General features: G+C 43.0%; 1 protein-coding gene across 2 annotated transcripts in view; it reads left to right on the forward strand.

Annotated features, from left to right (window-relative positions):
• The window catches only part of LOC126848392 (knirps-related protein-like), a 122,700-nt gene that overhangs the window by 48,390 nt on the left and 55,615 nt on the right, over nucleotides 1-18,695 (forward strand). Inside the window, exon 1 of one of the 2 annotated variants that reach the window (XM_050589264.1) lies at nucleotides 17,309-17,500. The exons of the other annotated variant lie outside the window; for it this stretch is intronic. The gene's annotated coding sequence lies outside the window, so the exon portion shown is untranslated. Of the gene's footprint in view, nucleotides 1-17,308; nucleotides 17,501-18,695 lie in introns of those variants that run through there. 2 annotated transcript variants of the gene reach the window in all.

Genomic DNA, 18,695 nt, shown 5'->3' on the forward strand with positions numbered 1-18,695 from the left:
CCACCCATCCTGAGAACCGGCGCGATGCGAAAGACTGCGGTGCTCAAAATCGATATAATACCACGAGATAGATTCTAAAAACGTGATAGACGATCCTCCTTCGAGAATTCGATGATACATAATTTCCGACAGGTTAAAATTCATCAACTTTATTTTTCAATAAAAAGTTTTACGCTTTTTGAAATAATGATCCGCGAGCGGAAAGTCCCAACGTTGAGAACCACCTTGGTGTGTCTGCGACCTATGACCCTTCGCCCACACGAGGACGCCATGCACCGCAAGGCGATGCAACGCGATGCAACGCAGGCCAGGGGCTAGTGGGAGGGCGGCTGCTCGTAGGGCCCGCGGGGACCCGGGGGTGCCCTCGGTCACCGAGCCCGTACAGGCAAGCCGATCGCGCGCACATCGCTTCGCGCAACCTGCAAACTCGTACCAACGGCAAAAATGCTCTCCCTCGCGCGAGACACTCCCGCATACGTATCTTCGCCGACAGGCTTTACCCTAAAGCTCGTCTTCGCCGCTGCGTCTATGCGTCCATGAGAGAATTTAACTGTACAATAATCTCCGAATGCGATTGTATACAAGTTGAAGTATACATACTGTTATTGCTTGTTTAAAATGTGATTTTTATAACAATTTAATTTATAAGCAATGTTTCAATCAAAATGTTACACGCGTGTCTAATCTTATTTTATTGTTTCATGCAGGATTTTTTTGAATCATTAAATTTAAATCTTTATTAATTAATAATATGTGAAATGTATATAAAGAGAAAATATATTTTTATTATGATTTGCACGAAAATCAATTATGTAAAAATTTTGCAGTGAAGTAAATTCGAATGAAGATTTTAGTTTTACAAACAATTTTAAGTTTAATAATTAAAAAATTCTAAGTTATATATAGTAAACTTTATAATATATTTTAAATTAATTTTAAATATTTCAAAGGTAAATTTTTTTGCAATTCCGGCTTTTTATTTAGAGTTTGATAGCATCCCGTTAGATATAAAAGAAACTCTTAACATTTTTACGCTCCAATCAATATTGCGAGAAATTTTTTGTTTTTCATATGACATTTTGCGAATACCTGACAGTATACCTATCGTCAAGGGATCATATAAACGCAAAAGAATTAATTAATGCTGTTAGCTATTAGAACTTTTTCGAATTTGACAGAGCATAGTTAAAATTATAGGAAAACATAATTATAATAGAATAGACGTCAGTGTTTTGAAAATTACAATTTTTCATATATAGGTATATCTAAATATTGAGAAAGATAAATTTTTTTGTATTTCAGGTATTTTATTTATTTCTGGATAGTATCTCACGAAATAGAAAACAAGCTTTTAACATTTTTATGCTCAAACCAATATTGCAAAAAATATTGCAAATTTTTAATTATTTTTATCTATTATTATTTATGAAAACTAAATGGCATATTTCATAATATTTTATATAACACACACACACACACACACACATACAATCTTTATAATATTCTAATAACATGCCATAAACCTCTCATCGAGATATCCACTCTTAAAATATTATCTGAAATCGATATTTTCATTGTTACCTTTTTTCCCCTAATTGGTTATCTTGATGTTGCGCTGTGCATTATTTTGTATCAGTAAAAGTCATGACTGAGCGACGTATTTGAGAGTTCTAATATTAATATTATTGTATGTAATTTTTATTTAATTGATTTTGAAAAAAACTATTATACACATACACACATACACATACATATTAATATTAATTATACACACACACACAAAATAAAAGCGAGCGCGCTTATATTGTTCTAATATGAGGTAAGAAATATGTGATAAAAATATTATAACAAAAGATGTTGGAAAATATATACTTTTTATCTCGCTGTGTAACACTGCGAGTTGAATGCCGTTTTCTCGTTTCGTCTTTGGGATGCAAAACCTATTGTTGGTCCCGCATGACCAAGATCAACTTGGCCACGACTCGCACTTTCTATTCGGTGGTCGATTGTCGCTCGTGCCGCGTTTTCCCCGGAGCGAAGCAAGCCGAGCAGAAGCGAGATATCGCGTCGCTTATTAGATACCTACTTTGAAATCGGATGGTTGATGGCGCATTCACCGCGAAATCGGCCACGAAGCTAATCCGAATTGCAGCGGGTTATTCCTCCTTCGTCGAGAGCAGCGCACCGATATTATAGATCCCGTAGAATATGCCGAGTCGCGATTCGTGCCACGATGAATGATACGCCACGACGGCGTGCTTCGGTGATGATGATCCCGCCAGGTAACCGGAAGTGGGCTCTCAGTCCCGCGGCATAAACAATCGATGGTACCTGTACTGCTACGGCTTACGTAACGAATTGACGCGGAAGTTGGTCGTCGCGAGAAGTTATCGTTGTTATGCTTGCTCTTCCCGTTGAAAGCGGCCTGGCGAAATTGTATTATCCAACGGGTTATCTTATTGAGCCATCAAGCTCGTGCAAATGACGCGCCGCGACACAACGAAGTCACGTCCTCGTGACAGGTGAAAGCTCAAGTAAAGATGCAAGAATTTGATTGTCCTCTATTTCTACCGTGAGTAATGATATTTGCGATAGCAAACCGTAATTAACCTTATTTCTGCATTATATGCATAAGTAAAATAATTATAATTCTTGTTATATCTTCGAATAAAATAAAATATTATTATGCATTAGGCGATATCAAACATGTTTTTGTATTATTAATATCGATGTCATGTAAATTAATTTATGTTAGCATGTCATCGAGATGAGACGCGATATACCGAACTTTGAGCTAGAAGCAATAAATCCTACGTCCCGCTCAGATCGCCGGCTTTCAGTTATATTTATGCATCTACCGTCTATCTATAGCGCCGTCGTAGGGTGCCGAGTTATGGAATAAGGGGGTATCCGGTGAGGGGGAGTGTGAGAACTTGGCATGAGTTATGGTCGACCCCATAAATCGCGCCCAGGTCACCTGGTAATTGGCGGGCTCCAATTCTCGCACCCAATCAGCACCACGAACCCGATGACGTCACACATTATCGACGATATACACGAGGATACTAGAATCTCGGCACGTGTGCCTTGATATTTCACAACTCAACGTGCTGGCATAATTTGTTTTGAATCTGATTTTAAGCAAACGTGCCAATATATCTTCTCTCTATAACGTCATCCTCTGATATTAGATTAATCATAAATTTTTTTGAAACTTTATTCGTATTTTATAATACAGAGATTATAGATAAAGAAAAAAAATAATTCGATATCCTTCAATATATTATAAATGCCTGTCTAAAAGATCGTGTAGTTTCTTCATCACCTGAATGTCAAGGTACTTAAACATCAGGTTTTTGCACATGACGCGTGTCGCTGCCATTCTGCGTTTCATTCTGCGTGAATCGGTGACCATAGATTTTCCTAGCGTTAATCTCTCTTTCGCTTTTAGCAGACCGCTGTAATTGTCGCACGTACAGCACCATGACGAATAAGCGACGAGGAGAATGAGAGAATTGTGGCGAACGAGGAGAGGCACGAGAAAGCGCGCACAGGAGCGAGAAGGACGGCGGATCTGCAAGCCGCTTAAACCCTGTTAATCATCCGACCAGCTGTCTCAGGATTAATTGCCTGCAATTTATTCGCAGCACTGTTAGGTGTCGTTTGCACAAACGGCCGTCAGCCAAGACAATTATCCGCGGGAGGCTTCCGCTACGACTATTCTGCACGAGCGAGGTCAATTACGTGCCTGATAAGACGAATATACGTCGCTTTATCGAGTCGCTCATCAAACGCAAAGAGCAAAACGGTTATCTACCTTTCAATTCGCGCGTTTCGAGTTTGCGAGCAATAATTTGAATGAAAGTTAATTTATACAGGTTGTCCCACATAGACACACAGCCTTTTATTTCGTTCGCATTTATGTTTTAACAAAAAAAAAAAAAAAATGCTTCAGGAGTGATTACTCGGAAATATGTATTTGTCCGCACACGTCATAAACTGAATAGTATTAAGGCAGTTAGAAATTAATGATTCATAATAGAAGCATTTTCGTATCCAATCAGTCGTCTACTAACACGTTTCTATTTTCGAGATCTTACGGTTCTTTCCTTTTCTTCTCTTCTTCTTCTTGCCCTCGACTTGCCCGCCGTGCCCGTCTTTTTTTTTTTACCACCTGCCGATTCGATCTCTCGACACTCCTCGGCGTAATTGCACGTGACATTTTGAATGATCATTAGAGAAGTTGGTGAGGTTTCATTAAGTAGTAAAAGAATACCATCGATATCGCAGAAGCACGATACTGTAATGATTGCTTTCGTGACGCGAAGGCCCGCGTTTAGAAAGTTAAAAATTTATTGTCGTTGTAGAGGTAAAAGAGTCTAACCACTAACGAGAGCGCGAATAATTGAAAAAAAAACAACTCGCGCAAAAACAGTAGACGACTAATTACATCCGGTTCGAAGTATATATATACTTTTAAAACGAGACAAAGATTTCGTAAAAGCACGCTGCTCTCGAAATGTCAAATTTTGAACAATTTTTTTCAGTTTCCATAAAATAATCACTGACAATTATTGTTTCATCAAAGATAATATAATAGAACCATCTCTACCACATAACAAGCTGTCGTGCGAAAAGAAAAGAAGCAAAGAAATGATAAAAGAAGTCCGGAGCTTCCACGGAATTGCCGGACGAAGCCGAGATCGTCCGATCTCGGAATACGCGTAAATATACCGCGAGGCAATTTACAAGTATTTTACGAGTCAATTTGTAGTTTGTATGCTTCTAATTTAAACTGCGGGTTTTGGCAATCTCCGCGTTTCTCATGATGACAATTCAACGAGCTCGAGGCTTCTCTCAACGATGCTCACGACACGGCTGGCACATCCGCAAACCTAGCAACTCTAGCGACCGCAAAACTGGCCTATTATTCCCCAACGATGTTTTCATCCTCTTTCTTCTCTTTCCCCAGGTATGCCCACCAACGTTCTCGTCGTCAACGACATCTTTCTTCTACTCGGTTCGGTAAAGTAGAATTGCAACCGTGCGATCGCATATAATGGAATTCGCGGATTGTCGTAAGACTGCTCGTCCGCGCGTCATTCTAAGTCACTCGTCAATTCTTATCTCGACGAAGGTGAGATTGTTTGCAGCACGCGTATGCGCGTAAAAAGGCATACTCTATCATTTAAGAAGAAGGACGTGAGAGATGTGGTAAACGATTGTGTGCCGCAAGCCCGAATCTCGTTAGCGATGGTGACGGCAGTCGACCAGCCAGTCGAGGTTGAATCGCGAGGATGCGCTCGAGATTCGCTTCACGATCCACGCCGCGAGCAAGACGGTTAAATATCCGTTATTTATCGGTTCTCGACGTGGCAAAGTGCACGTAAACGCAACAATCTTTTAGCGCGGGATACTCGCTAGGAATGCATATTTCGCCGGTGGTTCGCCCACGCTGTCGCTGGTCGGTAGGTCCGATTGTTCTCAGGATATACCCCGGGCCGCTTCACTCGTCTGGTTAGCTTAGCTGGTTAGTTGACTGCCCAACCTTCAGCCTGGATACCCGGCATAGTTCGCCTACAGGTCCTGCGCCAGCGTATGCGCACTCTCCTTTTTTCTCTCTCTCTCTCGCTCTTTATGCGTGTCTCTCTTTCTCTTTCATTTCTCTCTCAATCTGTCTTTCGTCTCATCTCGTCTCATTTCGTTTCGTCTCATCTCATCTCGCCTCGTCCCATTGCGCGCTTGTCCTACCCCCTCCTGCATCTCTTTCATCGAGTCTTTCCTCGCGCGATTCGCGTGTGACGCATCGCAGCCACCCTGAGAAACGCGCCCACGCAACGCTCAGACTCGCTTGCGATTCATCGCCTGCAGGCTACACCTGCCGTCTTCCTACCAATAGCGGTTAATTCCAAAATCCGGATTCCGCCAACGCCTATATCAAGATGCCTTTACCTCGGGTCTCACGGTTACTTCCTACTCTGATGCGAAAATATTATATCAGATTTAAAAAAAAAAACGCGGAACTTAAAAATTTTTATAACTTTTTGAATGTGTATATCTTTAAAGTACTCTTGGAGTGTGAAAGTCTGTAAAATAGCATTACTGAAAAGCTTTCTCTCGTTTTGATGAAACGAAAAATTTAAAAAAATTAAGGATAATTGTTGCGCATCGAGATTTATCGGCGAATCAATTGAGGGATCAAAAACTTTGCACATGGAAGGTTTGTGGGATGGTTTGTCAGTCAATGTTTATGCATACGCCTTCCGCAAAGACGATACCGGATATAAAGGGAAGCAGACAGGAGGGAGAGATCCGCAATACACGTAATTACAGGTTGCTTCTCGTTCGGCGTTGGCTCCAGGGGCTTATTGCGTGTGCGCGCACGCAGAGGATACAGTACCTTCGTGCCGGTCGAAGAAGAACGTTCTGGTCGCGATGGTCAGAAAGGGGCAGGGCACTGATTTATTGAAACACGGCACGGCTGTAGCCGCTAATCGCGTTTTAATTATTAGACGCATCCCGGCCACACTGTTTGAAAAAAAATTCGGAAGTCTAAAGGTCGTAAGCTTTGCCTCTCTAAAGGGGATAGTATCTTGGAGATACTTCCTACATATTTCCTTTATTGCGAGACTTTTTATGGGGAAGAAGAGAGTCGTAAGAATCTCGAGAATTATAGCTACGGTAAGATGGCAATCATTAAATAAGATCTTATCTAATCTCTTGTCTAGACAGTGAGATCAATTTCGCTGTCATATCATAGCATTGGTACTTTCGCTTAGAACGGGAGAGAAAATTTGGAAAGTTGATATTAAACATTTTCCGCAAAAAAAAAATGTGTCAGAAGTGCAATGTTGAGATATTTTTTAAGCAAGCATGACTCTCTAAAAATATAAATAATTACAAATAATTTGTCAAAGTTGCGTAATAATTAGAGGTGAAAGTTGCAATATCGAAACAATTATTAGTCTTGTTTGCAAAGAGGTGCGACGATATCGGAAATATTCGTTATATTCGTTAACAAAATCAAACGATACAAAAGACCAGGGTATCTATACAATATCCGTAGGAACATCCGGACGCTGGCATCGTAAATCTAGGCGAGTGAGACATATTTTATTGCGCAGAATGTAACGAGTGGATACCCTCGCACCACGTGAATATCGATTCCGCTACGAAAATATTAATGCAACTTCATCAATCACGCTGCATAAACAGTGGGTCAAGAGGAGGATTTACTGCTCGCAGCAGTGCTTGAAGAGTGCACGCGGCAGCCTGGCGAACGAAACCGCGAACGATTTTATGCGAAACGTAATGTAGCATCATTTTATTATCATGCATATTCTCATGGGCTTTCTTCTTAGGAAACGATATGAACGAGCTGTGAGCCTGAGAAAACGAGCGTTTAGAATTGCCGAGCGCTTGTGAATTCTGACGTTGGATACCTCGATGATTATATGAAGACAGTGAGGTGACGACAATTTTGAAGACAGGTGCTTTCCGCGCGCGTGACGCGTCTACTATTTAGTTATAAAAAATTGATGTCTGTTTAGTCAGAAAGAAATTATCTTCGCATTAATCGAAGAATCTGTCATCAGAATCATGGTCAAAGATTTCGAGATATCCCAACCGTGGCCGTCTCTCTTTGTTCCTGACAGCGCGAGTTCAGATATAAGAGCTAGATGCTGGCAAAATTGCGCGTTAAATTTCAATGGATTAAACGCGTGTCAAAGCGAGCGACCTCAATTTCTCAAAGAGAGCTAATCTCGATATAACCGAGAAGCGATGAGTCAACCGCGGTTTCGCCCGTTTGCCAGGCCCTCGGGCATATCGCGAACGTCGTGACGGGACGGTGACGAGAAGGGATGGGGGTGAGGGGGGGAGGGGGAGGGGGACGTGCGTGAGTTTCACCGAGCGCGTATTCCCATGGGGTCACGCGGCAGATTTCTGGATTACGTACGATCCGGGTCTTTGATAGAAACTTATATGGCAAGGAAGCGGATGGCGCATTCGGCATTAAGGAAGTACGTGAGTCTAGAACGCGCTGCGCTTATGGGTGCGTTTTCATATCTCTCTCTCTCTCTTTTCGCGATGCGCGTCTCCTAGCGGATCCGTGCTTCTCCGCGCTTCTCTTCAGCTCGTTCACTGATCGTCTAACACCCACCCAAAATGTCAACCGATAAGCCTCTTTCTATTCGTGTACAGAATAATCTCGAAAGTTTTGCTGCAGAGCGATTTACATTGCGGTTTACATATTATGGTACAATTAGTAATTACGGTAAAACTTGTCAAAATTATAACTTGAAAAAACAACATTTTTTTGGGATCCATATACATGTAGAACTCTATTCTATTCTTATATATATATATATATATATATATATATATATATATATATATATATATATATATATAATGAGTGAAATAAATTTTATATTGGCTATATATTTAATAATAATTTTAAAAATAATTTTAAAGATGCTGGTAGACAATTCTCGAGAAGCATTGTTTACGTCGTGTCATATGCCCGACGAACCGTCTAATATGATCATGGAAAGAGAGCGCGTTGTAACGTCACGCGCATGCTTTGTATACGCGCGGCGGTGTGTCTTTCGGTGCGATTTAACCGAGGTGTAAATCACCTCGGAAAGATCGCGCAACAGGCACGTATGTATACCGAGCTCGAAAGAAAGCTCCTCTCTTTCGTTTCTCCTCCTCTCCGCGCGCATCAGCGCGCACATCTTCCTCTCGTCTTTCTTTCTCTTTCCCAGACCTGTCTCTAACCGCGGTCACGATGGGAGCAGCTCTTAGCTGGGGCCATCTCTGGTCGCTAGAGCGGGCATCAGCTGCCTGACAAGGCGTATAATTAATCCCTAATGACGCTGGCATAAATCCATCTCGGTAGGCCGTTTGCCCGATCGCCGCGGCTCACGCGCCGTTGGGTTTACTAGCGAAATCAGCGCCAGCTTTGTCGCTGTCGTCCATTTTCCGCGTTATTTATGCGCCCATCACTGGAACCGCGCTGCCGCAAGTTCGAATTGCGACCGGGAAGAAAACTGGCTCTTCCTTGATGGATCCGCCTATGTCGTTGCCGCGGAACAGTCAAACTCGTTACATTAGAGAAAACAGGGAAAGTCATTCCCATTATATATTTCTCCGCCGCTTTTAATTCGCAAAAATTGATAGAAAAAAAATCTTAACTTTTTTTTAATAAGTTTCTTAATATTAACAACGTAAAACATTATTAAAAAATTATTTTTATTTATATTTATATAATTATTCACGATACATTTTATTTGCGTTTCTCGAATCTCAGCTGCCGACTGTCGACCACGTCGTCGAGCGCCATCGGCGACCTCGTGCTCCAACGTTTAAATTACCGGTGCGGCGGTAAAACGCCACGGAACAATGGAGCGATAAAGCCGTTGAATAAAATGCAACGCCATCAGCTATAAATCCCGCGGTGATCCAGTTTACAACGCACATACATACCACTGCGAAATACGAGATGGGGTTGACGTTATTAAACTGTAATCTTTGACTTATGATTCGCATAATCTCTCATGTGAAATAAAGTTGAGATTCAAAAATTCCCATTCGTATATCCGGCGCATACGATCTTTAATAAGATACGGCACACTTGATTTTATTGTACTCTGGGTAAATTACATCTTCATAAATGTAGTTAAGAATCATTTCATATTCATTTTCATTTTATTTGAAATATCGCACATGTATTTTAAATTGCAGGGAGATTAACGAAATACTAAAATATATAGAAAGATATACCAAAATATATAAAAACTCTCAACTTATGCAATTCCAGAAACGATTTCGTGCAATTGACGTATGCAAAGAAAGGTAAAGAAAGAACGGAGCGGGTAGAGAAAAAAGGGAGTGAGGAAAAGTAAGTAAGCATTTACCGATTCCCGGATAGCGGGTCCTTCCTGGAAAGGATCGAACCGCACGCTCGTTCTTTCGAGCGCGGAGCATAAGCGCGGTGCGGGAGGAATGGGGGAGAGGAAGCATAAGCGTGATGCGCTTCCACGGAGCTTCGCGCTCGTCTGGAACGATGGACCGCAAACGCGCTGTTGCAAGGAAGGGCAGCAAGGAAGGGAGAAAAGACTCGCGTTCGCGCACGCGGCGCCGTGAACTCCGCAAAGAGGGAACTGGCGTACCGAATTGATGCACACGAAACGGCATGCCCGGAATGTTATAATCGCGAACCTTTGAACCCAAAGCCGAGACTCCCACACCACCCGGGACCGCGCGAGCGCGGGGCTCCGTTTCCATCGTTGAAATTACTCGTGTTACTCTTCTCTTTCGTGCCGCACCGGTATCGCGCTGATACGCTTCCACGAAAGCGTCCCGACCGGGCGGAGAAAGAGAGAGCAACCCCCATCGTGCGCTCGTACAATAATTCCTTTGCGTTTCTTCTGGATCGCAAGTGAACCGATACGCTTCGGGATGCCGCATAATTCGGGGATTTGCTACCTTCCTCCTCCGTTATGGAGATAAATTCTCTCGCCTGGTCAGGTTAACCGGCTCGTATGCGAGTGAGAAAAGAGATCGTGAGATGAAAATTAATCGCGAGTTATCGCGTGATATTTTAGCGCGAATTACGAGTGAGATGTCGCGAGATGGTTCTCACGAAGCGATAACTCGAATACGCGCATGGCGCATTTGCATATTCCTCCAAAGGAAGAAAGAGAAGGGAAGAGAACGGGTGGAAAAGAGGACGAATAGTTTGGTAGGAACAAGGCCCGGAAACATCGTAAAGGTTTCTGCTAGACAACGAGTGAATCGTTGTACTTCCACGAATGGCCTACGGCAAAGTCCTCGCCGTCTTCGTTCGGGCATGCAGCCGCGGTGGGCGTTACGGTAATTAATTTTTGCTCGATAATTAAGATATCTCCGGAGAGCGGACGCTGAGATATACCCCGCGGTAGCATCATTTTTCAAGCGCCACTATCGTATGCCCTCGCTGCGCGTGGCCTAAAAACACCAATGACTATGTATGTCGAAGTCGCGAAGATACGGCCCGAAAAGCTATGTTTTGTTCTCGTTGTACTTTTAAACGTGCAGCTGCAAAAGATAAACGGCGCTTACGTTAGGTCTGCTCGTTTGCATTTTTTCGATATAAAAAGGTTCGATAAAACACATATCATTGTGTATCATGCTGCACCCTGCCACATATAATGGTATCTTTTTGTGTGCATCATAAACAAATAGTGAAAATCAATGATTTTTTGTCATTAACAAGCAACTGCACAGTCGTGCAAAAATTCGTGATTGAGATATGAAAAGTCGCGATAGTGAAAGTTTCATAATGAGGCATGGAATTTCTCCGATTTTATATTAAATTCCGTGCGTAAATGCTCTTGTCCTTTTCCTTTTGTTCGCGTGGTAGAAAAGCGACGAGAGAGAGAGAGAAAGAAAGAGAGAGATAGAGGAAATGAGTGAGCGAGGAAGAAGGAGCACGTCACGGAGCTGAAACATCTGGCCCACGGAGTTGGTGTTTCGTGGCCTCGTGGGGATTATTAATTGTTTCATCTCGGCCCTTATCCGCGCCTCTCCGTTTGCACGACTAAGCAAATACGGGAGGCGTAACCCACATGGTGATGTACGAGCTTAAAAGCCTTCGCGATCGACCACGAGAAGCCTCTCCTACGCCGTGGGAGAGAGAAAGAGAAAGAGTGAGAGAGAGAGAGAGAGAGGCAGATAGATAGATAGATTAGAGAAAGCGAGAGAAGGTGGGAGGGAGACGAGAAACGGAGTCAAAGGAAGAAAACCGAGACGGGGTTATCGTCTGATTTATAATTTGAGGCTCTCTGGGTGCACCTCCGTGGAATACATCCCGACCCGATGTTTTCCGGTTCAGGAAACGTAATTGGTTGCCAGCACGATCATAGATAGCCGCCGGTTCGAATCGGACCTCGAAAGCGTTCCGAAGTCGATTGGAGAATAACTTCGTCTCTTCCTCTTGCCCGAATCGTAGCCTTGTGTCTCAGCTTTGTATTTCCTTCTCTGCCACTTTTGCTCGCTGTTATCTGCCGGAACATTTTTAATTCCCGTTCGAGATCACGAATATCGCGGCCGGGTACTAAAGGATATAAATTGTGAATCGATCCGGGTAGCTGTTGGAAGGCGGCGATACCTACCGCCTTCACCGGGCCTTATCTATTAGATCATGCATTTTTTTGCAATTAGCTACGATTTCACTCACAAACATTTCTTTCTTCCAAATTAAATGCACGCTTCATATAGTGTTCTAATATATTCTAAAAATGTATCTTATATTTTGGAATTAGCATAATATATATTAATTTTCCATTCTCCATTCTTATACGTAGAAAATATGCGATAATTATATATATATATATATATATATATATATATATATATATATATATAATTTATATTATATTAATCTAAAGAGTTTTATACACGTTTTTTTTTAACTTAAAAAAAAATAATTTATAAAAAGTAATTTATATATAATACTTCTTAAAGGCACTTAATTGACATTTATAAAAACTAAATTAAAAGTTATCAATTTTTTTTACTTTAATAACATTAATAAACACAATTTCAAATTGTCACCAAATTGAGAATCGCGATATAAACCGTCATATAAACGCACGATGTCTGAATGTTCGACCGGGAAGAGATCGGGGTGTATCGGTGCATCTCCCAAAGCGTCGGATTAAATTGAGTCGATCGGCAACACGCGAGGGAGCGATGGGACGCGCGGAAGGACGGCGGCAGTGCCGATCGGTTGCGCGCGATCTCGTCGGACGCACGCACGAACGTACGCACGCACGCGCGTGCCGCTCACGCATCTTCTCTCGCCCCGCAGCCTCTCGGCCGCTTGCATACATACACACCGACGATTTGTTATAACCGCGGGCTCGCACGGACGCATTTGTATCTTTCCACGTTGGCTCTCGGTGCATCAGCGCCGACATCTTCATCCGACTCGACACGACTCGACTCGACGCGAACGCAACCGGGTCCGATCGTGGTCCGCCAGCGAGTGTAAAACACGCGCGCACGCGCGCTGAATTATGGGGTGCGGGAACACCCACTTCCTGGTCATCGAATCCCACGCATACCGACGCGTCTCATCCGGGCGCCGTGATAGATCCGCCGTGAGCCATCAGCATCCCGCGTCCCTCGCCGCTTTTCTCCCTCCGCGTCATCACCCTCTCTCTCTCTCTCTCTATCTTTCTCTCGAAAACGCAGCATTGTATAGCGCGCGTTCACGCATGCCCTATCATTATTCGCCGAGCGATTCGTTAATCAATCATTTCATCTAATTGACCGTCACGCGGAATGTTTCATTTTACGCGGAATGGACCATTACATTCATCTTGTAACGAAAGTCACGGATTCTCGATGATTTAAAGAAGATGTATTTGTAGAAAGATCCGTTTATCTGACAATCAGTAATATGTGAATTTGCGCTGTGTCCCGGTACGCGGTCAGAAACACTCTTCTTCTGGTCGACGGGCGCCGAGAAGACGCCGCGAACCTTAGGAAGAGAGAGGCGAAAGGAAGCGAGAAAGAGGGACCCATAGACGCGGACGGTGAATTCTGAGATGGGACAATAAATTGTTATGCATCCAGCATTCGACATGTCGGTCGGATAAAAGAAGAAGAAGCCACAGCGGAGACAATGCCTCGGCGTCGTCGCGACCGAGAACCCCCTCAGCGCATCCGGTGCGTTTTCAAGGAAGCTTTCGGTGCGCCGTGACACATATCAATTGATTTTCACGGGCGCGAGTCCCACACGTTCGACATATCGCCTTCGCACGTTCGAGCGACGAAAAAGCGCGCGGGTAAAGGATGGCCCGTTCGCCTGACACGGCCGCGTGTAATCTTTCTCCGAACCTCGGATCTTACACGCGCATCGCGTGACGCGTTTTCGGATTTCGGGGCCCACCCCGCTACGCCAACGAAACTTCGGTGAGAATACATTAGATTTCGTCATCGTTATTACACACAGACATTACTCCGTTCCACTATCAAATATCATATTTCGTATTGTACATAAGGATATAATCTTAGATTAACGATTGCATTCGATAGAATATTTAATGCTTTATAAACTTGAGGTATTTTCACGTATTTTTTTATTACGATAAAAACAAAGTAACATAGACTTAGCTCGACGCGAGAATCATAAAAATTATTGAAAGAAATTTCTTGAATTTTTCACGAGAGTTTGTTGTACAGACTACAAAAATAAATCTACGATTTGTAGAAACAAGATTAAATCAGATTTCTCTATGTGATTATTCTTACATTTATATCAGTCTAATACAAATAAAACTCCAAGTCACTAATACAAGTCCAATGATATTAAGACGGTCGTTCTTTTGTTGGAAGAAATTTAAATTCCGCTTTTCAATCTTAGAAAACTCGCTCACGCTCAAAGACGAATCGTGGAGAATAAGTAAATAGACGATCGAACATCGAATCGTCGCAACTTGAAATTATCTGGACGATGACGCCGACGGATCGATCGTTCCGATCAATCGTCATCGCGATCGCGCGTCATCCTATAAATTCTATCGAGGAGCTGGAACGCCTCCTCCTTTCCTCGGAAACCACTTTGTTTTACGACTCGACACCCACGTCCCGTATCTATGCGCGCACACGCATCACCGTCTTTGCGTTCACAGACGAAGCCTCCCTTACGATCGTCATCTTACACAGAGCACGCGCGCCGTTCAATGTAAAGCGTTAAAGCGCTACGTGATCGAATTCGACAAGCGACCGGACACTGCGCCAGACCGAGCCACCATTTCGCGCACGCTGCTCGAATATCAAAGAGAGAGAGATCGTTAGAAACGTATAGAATTAATCGCAGATCTTAACAAACTATGACTTGAAATTTGCCGATCGATTCAAATCGATCGATTCGTGCCAAAGTTACGTGTATCAACCATTTCATAGGTAAAATAAATCGCAATAAATGCGATTCATTTGATACGTTTGATTGAAATATTTTGTATCATTTTTTTACCACATATTTTTACTATATAATTTTTTCTCATGAATGATATAATAATAACGCATCTGATTCTCTCCTCGAAGTAATTCATACGAGGCTTTAAAAGTGAGCGTAATCTTTGCGTAATCAGTGTATCGATCGTGAAACGCAAGAATCACCTTGATCCACGAGACGTTCTCTCGGTCTCTGTCTTCTTCTAACTTCTAACTCCATCACGACTGGAGGTCGGCTCGTTATCTAGCTACACATATCGTAGAATTGGATCATGGAGCGTATCTCGGCTGACCGTCATTTATTTATCGTCTTGGATTCTTTAAGCTGTATTAAAATTCATTTCAACATGTTTCGATCTGCATATTTATATGATTATGACAATTACAAGAGAAATATTTCAAACATCAACCCGCTCAATGATATAAATATTAATAATTATTTATTAAGTATTAGTGTATCTGGCATATAAATTACACGCTTGACCAAGGACATTCTACAAAAAGTTACAAAAACTAAATTCGTTTCGCGAAATCGTGATCGATCAGTCGGAATGAGAGATGGACGCTCGCTAACTTTCCAACTTTATTTCTTTCTTAAGCATTTTTTAACGCAAGCTTTTGAGAATGTATCAATTTCACACACGGTAGGCTAGATACGTAGGTAGATATATGACGGACAGACGAGCATCCGTTTTCTTCGTACACTTGATCGACGCGATCGACAGCTGGGATCTCTACGTATTACTCGCAGCGTGTTTCGATTCAGCACGCATGTACGAATTCCGATCCGATCGGGGGGAACAGCGTCCACGTAATATCGTATCCGACGCGCGATTCGTTCGCCCACACCAGAGGGGAGCTGCCGCGCGAGATCGTGAGAAGTACTCCAGATCGAGCGAGCAGGATCTGCCAGGTACACATTGTATACCGGCATGGCCGTTAAACTCAGATCGCTAACAAAGTGAGGATCAAATAATAACACGTTATGATCGCGCTGCTTCGAAGATAGATAGCGCACGGTGTGAGTGAATAATTTGATAATGGCGGCGGCGAAGCGCCTTGTCGTACTCTTTTCGCCCTCGCTGCCTCCGTCTGCAGAGATCGAGGACGACGAAGGAGCACGGCCGAAGAGGGAAGATGATCTCCGATCGTTGCCCGAGATCTAGCACTCGTCGCTCTCCCTTTCTCGCCCTCGTCCTCGCGCTCTCTTTCTCCACCTTCTTCCTGTCCTCCTCCCTCCCGTCACGCCGCTCTTCCTCTTCTCCCCCTTCTTTCGTACCACTCCCGATCCCTCGACTCCGTCTTATTTTCACGCTCCCTGTCTCACCCTCCCTTCCCGCCGTCCGCCCACAAGATCCGCCGACCTCTTCCCCCCCTGATCTCGAAAGATCATGCCGCGAAGATGCCAGAGCTGCTCGCGATATATCCGGGCGGACGGGTTATATACCACGAGATCGCCTCCGCCGTTTCATGTAAAGGGATATTCCGGTACTTGGATATTTTTGTAGACGGCCCTAATGGTGGATGATTGTGTGGCAAAGGTAACTGCAGGTGAAAATGAAGCATCCCCGAACCTTGCTCTCCTTCTCTCTCTTAACTCTCTTTTGCGCAACGTGATCGACTAAAAAGGTTTCGCGCAGCCTGGGAGTTTTTATTGCACTCGTTCTTAAACATCATTTGCCAGCGATTCATGCCGGATATAAAGCAAATAAAGGAAGGATTTTTTGCGAAACTTTTGATATGATAGAAAGTGACAGAATAACGATAATTAGAGAAATAACGAAATAATACATTTATTATTTCACAATTGTAAATATATTCACATGCATTGCATGTGACGAATCTCATTGATTTGTTTGATAAATTTAATTGAAAACGTATGTATCTCTTATGCTGACAAATAATATAACAAAGCTATATTTTTGACGCAATTTATGGAAGTGAAAGCTTTCAACAATTTATTGAATTTTTCACACGATACTTATATAGTATCGTAAAAAAGTATCGTAATATATTATAAGTACCCTAAAAAAGAAATCCATGTGTAGAGCTTTTTTCTATTTCATTCAGGTTACGAAGAACAAGGTCGAAGCGCCTAGAGTTTTACAATCGTATATTATTTTCTCAACAATTCTTTCGGTGACTTTACGCCACTATAATGCACTTACTTCACGAAAGGACATCGCGTCGAACCCAGGGGCACACTCCCGCATACAATAAACCGCTGTTATTTTCCACACACTTTTCACACCGTAACCGAGAAAAAATATCCGAGAGTGAATAGACGGCGACGGAGAAAGAGTATGAGATCTGGCAGCAAGAGCAGGTACGGCAATCGGCAACAACGGGGATCTCGAAACTCGAAACGCGAGAAAGAAGACCCGACGGGAAAGAAAATCCGAAGAGAGAGAGAGAGGGGTAGAGAGGAAGGAGAACAGAACGAGGCAAAAGAAGAAGAGAAGATGCTCGCGGCTCGTGAGGATCAGGCATAGTAAGTGGCACTTATGTTTAATACGTGAGTGTGGATGAGTAGTCGGTCCTGCACGCGATCCTCGCGTCGGCACGGCGTCTTTCCTGACCTCGCGTTCGCTAGAACCAATTTCCGCGGATAATACGAGCGCTCCGTAAAGTCGAGGCGTATCTCGCGAAATGGAGCAGCGAGAAATATGAGCAATACGAGCAGATCGATCTGTCATACGTTTCTTTGATATCGCGCTGAAATTGCATTCCCACTCGTACCGCGCACTCAATTCAACTACCTGATCCTGATATAAATTCGAAATACGAGATTTCAAAAAAATCAAATGACCGACAATGAGATTGCTGATAGGCGTACGTGCGATGTGTGATTGTAAGTTTTAAAATATGCGAATATGCACCATCAGCAATGAGAAATTTTAAATGCAAGATGTATAGCTCTATATTTCTCGTTACATTTATCAAGTCTGTTGGCAGGTAACGAGTTGAAGGCACGACTGAAGGCGATAGCGCACGACGTTGATTTTTCCATCGACCATCGTTTCGAAACTTGAAACGCAAGGTGCGGAATCCACGATTGCACTTTTTCACATACATTCCGCGCGATCTCCTTGCGCGCCTTTTCCTTCAAAGGCAAAGTAGTGGGGGGAGAGACCCGTTTCTCACGTTGGAAGGACTCGCAAGCTGAGGACGATCGAGCGTTTCGCGTGTCTCTCAAATGAGATCAATTTAATTTTCATATTAGCCAGCAAACGGACACATCGTTTCTTTCTCAGTTCCAAAATGTGGATCAAGATTTAAAAACTGCTCTTTTTATTAATTTTATTCTGACGAATTTTAATCTGCGCGAATAAAAAATTGCGATAATCGATTATCCTTGAAACGTTTGCATTTCAATAACATTCGCGATACGATATTTAATTATAAATAAAAACAAACGAGCAGATGCTCAGACATTCGACTGAAAGCGGAGATTAAAAGCCAATGGAAAAAACTAAGAACGGGTTAGGTCCGTTCGTGCATTACCCAAACCGCTAATTAGGTTCCGCCATCGAATAACCCCGTTCTCGTTTTTATCAGGCCACGAGGATACGAGAGTGTCCCGGCCCTCGTTCTAAACGCGGCGTTCTTATAGGCGCCGATGGTGTACTTAACTAGCGACGTTGGGAGCAAATGGCTAGCTTGATCGGCTCGAAACATACCGCGTT

This window comes from Cataglyphis hispanica, chromosome 3 (assembly GCF_021464435.1).
Source record: "Cataglyphis hispanica isolate Lineage 1 chromosome 3, ULB_Chis1_1.0, whole genome shotgun sequence".
NCBI lineage: Eukaryota > Metazoa > Arthropoda > Insecta > Hymenoptera > Formicidae > Cataglyphis > Cataglyphis hispanica.